The sequence below is a fragment of the Macrosteles quadrilineatus genome, unplaced genomic scaffold (genome assembly GCF_028750875.1).
Source record: "Macrosteles quadrilineatus isolate MER2022 unplaced genomic scaffold, UCM_ALF_1.0 Scaffold_7__1_contigs__length_78375512, whole genome shotgun sequence".
In the NCBI taxonomy this organism is placed as follows: Eukaryota; Metazoa; Arthropoda; class Insecta; order Hemiptera; family Cicadellidae; genus Macrosteles; species Macrosteles quadrilineatus.
Window position 1 is genome coordinate 20,284,870 of NW_026542600.1, and position 5,103 is coordinate 20,289,972.

Sequence of the window (5,103 nt, forward strand, 5' to 3'; positions counted from 1 at the left end):
AATATTCAGTAAATAAAATATATTGATGTGCATAACAGTTGATACTGTGCTCGGTTTGAGTTAGCATTGATTATATATCTCCAAAAGGAAACGTGTAACGTTATGGTACAAATTTACCACATATTGTTGCGGGAACTCTTCAATCATAGATAAAACGGTACTTACGTATTATACGGAGGCCACTTATTTTACAGCGCGCTGCGGCGGTTAGGTTAGGTTGGGTTATCATAAGTTTTTATGACTCATCTCGTATAGTTCGATTCATAACGAAACTAGGAAAGTTCTACAAACATATTTATGATAACCCAACTTAACCCAACCGCCGCAGCGCGCTGTAAAATAAGTGGCCTCCGTATAATACGTAAGTACCGATAAAACATACTCCTCAAACTTCAATGTCAATTTAATCGAAATTTCTTCAGAGCTGGCTGCTTTTTTTAATTTAATTTGCTTTTTTTTAATTTTTTGTGGATGCTTATTTGTTTTCATTATTGACCAACTTATTGTAAACTTTCTTGCACATACCAACACGATTGTTCAATAAATTAAGCTCAGAATTTGAGTAATACGGAGGTGTGTTTTTCAGCCGTTCGGGATAGGTTTAGAGCCCTCTTAAACTAGAGCGCTGGCAACTTATTTGATACTCTTTTATATAAACAAAAATATAATTTCGGGGCAGGAAAAGTCTGTGATGGCACAGAAGTCAGGGGTGCCCATCCCCACCTAGACTCATGACGCACCCCCCCCCCCACCCCTCAATTAGGCACCAGCCCCCCCCCCCACCATAAAGCCGGGTTTATACGATGCCAGTTGGCGAGAAAATTTGCAGGAGACAACTGACTGGCTTGAAATTACTGGCTTCATGTAAACACTTCAGGCCAATTGGCAAGCCAATTGGCCCGCCAATTGCCCCGAAATTCAGTTGTCTCCGGGAGTAGACTGAGGACAATGAGCTGGGCCCAGTGAGGCCCCCACCCCTCGAAAACCCAGTTGTCGTGACAATTGGCACCGTGTAAATGGTGTAGAGGCCAAATAGCACTGTCCTGTATTTTGGCAGTATTACCCTGGTTCGCTGTAAATGCCTGGGCAAGTGTTGGCCACGTCTGAACAGGTTCTCGTTCAACTTGCCTGGCCTACGACAATTCCGCAACCACGTGATGACAATTGGCTAAGACAATTGGCTTGCCTAACTGGCATCGTGTAAACCCGGCTTTTGAGGTACACATCAAATGTGAAACATTATTCCCCCACCCAGCATTATTCGTAAAACTAAAAGAATATTTTTAGATTTTGAACATTCAAACCCAGTTAATCTATATAAATAAAATTAGGGGTTTGTCTGTAAATTGCTCAGAATTATACATATTTTTGATCATTTTTACAATAAAGAAGTTGAAATATGTCTTATATCTCAAATTCTGTCTCTCTGTCAAGGCCCAGAAAGCATTTTACGCAGCCACAGAAAACTAGAGTACTGATCATGATTCTAATATTTTATAATTCTATTAACAGGATTAGTGAGAGTGTCCTTAGCCAATAAATTATGGCCTCACGATTAAAAAAAAAATAAATAACTGACGATCAAAACCCCAGTTTGTGTGATTTTTTCAAGTTTTCTTTCTCCATGTTTACGTCAACGTCATAGAATACGTCATATATGAAATTACGATCAGCTGCTTGGATAAAGATTCCTTTATCTAGCTGTCACTGATATGTTTACATAAATGAAACGAATACTGTGTAAGTCCTAAACATTTCCGATCACGTTTGTAAGCAAATCCAAAATCAAGTGAGATTAATAACCACGTGGCTTACATAACGGATTTGATTTATCACAGGTAGGCCTACTTATATATGTAACTGTAAATTAAATTAAATAACAACCATCATCTAGGTCGGGAACCGGAGATTCTGGATGTATCAAGTTGTACTTGAGTTTTGATTACCGGGAAAAGGACCGTGAATCAGTGTTGTCCAGGACTGAGAACGGTATCCTTCTATTATAAATAAAATTATGGTTTTACGAGAGCTTGCCCCGTGGTCGAAAACTCGACCAAAAGTATGTATTCTGCAAATTTCTATATTTTCAACCCACACTGTAAAAATAAAACATTTGATTGGAATTTCTTTAATCTGTTTTGATTTTCTGTTTATATTATTTTGTTGTTATTTCGTCACCAACATAGCAATCTGAGAAGTTAATTTCTGCGAATCTGTATCTGTAATTTGTTTAAAGGGAAAAGTAGTCAGAATTATAATGGTCATTTTAAAAGACTTTGACAGTGCCTAACATGACTTACTAAAAAAATTGATATTTAGTTGTGTAAATGGAGAAGCTTAGTGTTGGTTTTAATCGTACCTCACTGGCAGACATCAGCAGTGTGTTGCAATTAATCATAAAAATAGCCAAAACAAATGAATTACTTATACCTGGTACTGTTCAACAAAAATCAATAAACTACTGGAGTCCCTTGTCATAAGTCAAAATAAAATCGGGACCGCTAATAATTAATTATTCTTAACATTTTGTTAAACAATTGAAAACAGAATATTTTATAAAATAATAAATGTGTTTAACAACAGAACAATAAATCAAATCTAGCATGAGGCAATTATTAATTAATTAACCTTTGGTTTATGATACATCGTCTCCCATCTAACAGATATACTGTTTTTTGTCAAGAGTCGACGAAATGGTAGGTCTACGACCTTTCCCAGGGTCTCCTGGCCAAGAGTCAGTTGTAAAATATGTTTGCGGGGGCGGCCAATTTGTCCCAGAGGGTTCATGGAGATTAGTGCTGGACATGTTAACGTATCAAGATTATCTGGATAACTGTAATACTGAAGTTTGGCTATAATAAGGAGGTATAAATAGATTATAATCATATTATTTAAATATGCGAATACACTTCCAGGTTCCTAAAAATGCATCGCATAAGAACAGTTAAATATGTTACCAACCAGAAGCAGTCAATATAAGGCCAGAGAAACATTTTTTTTTTCAATATAAGCAGTATGTAGTGCAAACATTTTTTTCTGCAAACATTAGTTGCAATCCTTTTTTTTCGTCCTAAGACGCTAGGACCGAGCCTGGGATTGTTTTTCACATTACTTCAGGCCAGACCTAGGGGTTGCGGCAATATCACTTGGATAAAATCCATTGGTGATTGGGCGGGATTTGAACCCGGGACCTCAGGTACTGAAGTCCCGCGCTCTAACAACTAAACCAGCTCGCTCCCCGAGTTGCAATCCATTAGCTTTTCATGGTTATTTAATTGGACCTAAACTGTTGTATATTTCAAGAGATTTAATTCTAACCTTTTACTTAAAACCTTTAATAACTACTAGAAAACACCTAAATCCCATTATACGATGCTTCCAAACTAAACATAATCACTGATGAACCACGTTTCTGTTTATCTTAGTAACAAAATCCGTATTGATCTTTTAATTCAATGATCGTCAGTTTTAATTTTAACAAGAAACGTCAATATTTTATTGGTTCGGTTATGTTAGTTAATCTTTTTTTTTTAATAACCACGTAGGAATAAGAAACATTAATTTGATAACTACGCATTCATTTAGTTTTGGAATTACGAATTGAGTTTCTATTTCACGGTAAACATTTACTAACGGTCAAGATTATTTTTGTAAAACAAGAGAAAGAAAAAATTCTAAATTTCAATGTAGCCGTTGTCTGTTGCCTCAACATTTGACAAGTTATGATCATTTGATCACACTAATTTCTTTGTTAAAAATAGTCCCTTTATCTTGACCGCTTCCTATATAAAAATGACTGTAAGAGTCTAAGAATGGTACGGGAAATTCCCTCCAACACTCAGTGCTATGATGAAAACACTGTTATTGTGTGATGAGAATTGTACTAGGTTAAAGCTGCCCGTCAGAACTATTAAAAGACAGACAAGAAACACAAACATAAAGGGGTCGATTTAATCTCATAAAGAAAACAAGAATTGACTTATTGTGCTTAGGAAAAGTGAAAATAATCGAAAGATATGAGAATGAATTGGAGAAATAATGTCCATCTAATGATGAACTATACAAACCCCATAGAATGAGTCAAGAGTCTGCATAGGTACTCTAAGGAAGCATAGTTTCAACAAGAGGTCGGACAGATGAAGACACCACGCACAGTGAAGACATTAACCTATGGCGATCAAACCAGCTAAGAAAAAACATAAAACCTCAGAGTAATAAAACAAAATTTTTTTGTTTTATTACTCTGAGATAAAACTAAGAAAGAATATTCTGAAGTAATGTCACGTCTGTGCGCTTGTATGTCCATGAGACATTTATTTTGGACTGTCTTCTTGATGACACAACAGCCAATCATTCGATGGTTAATGCAACTGAATAAAAAGAAGTGCCCATCATGTTATGATTCAAATCTAAAGAAATTGTTCGAAAAGACAGGATAAATATGAATTAGGACTTTTTTCAATTAGTTCTTCAAAGTTAAACCAAATTTTGAAAGATGGCCAAAACTGAAATCTTTGATAAGTATTCAACCGGCTTACATTAGGAATAATTTAAGAACTTACGAGAAAATGCTTTCTTATAACGGAGTTAATTATTGTAATCGCTTACCTAAAAGTTTAACAATAGCTGTTTCTTTTTTTAACTTCATTATTGGTGTTGGCGAGTTTACGTAATCCAAAAGAATATTGCAGACCTCTTTCATATTGGCATTCAGATCCTCATCATATTATACCTACCAATTAAATTGATTTCCCAGCTTGATAAAATACAACCTAGAATATGGTCGCACTATTTCAAGATGTTTTTGAAAACGTAATTTAACTACATTAGATTCCTCTTTTCGAATGATCATTTGACTACTTCGCGTATATTTATTTTTAACATAAGAAGGTATTTATTTGCACAGATTTATGCAGACATATCTTTTTCCATCCACAATCAAGATACTGGTACTCATCTTTATCGCTGTATTAAAATTCACCGAGTATAAGGGGTTGTGGAGTTCCTGAGTTCCACCATCCTTATTGATCTGGACCAGAACAAAACGCATCTCGGCGCAAGTCTCTCATCTCATCTCCCTCTGGTCTCACTTTGATAGCAACA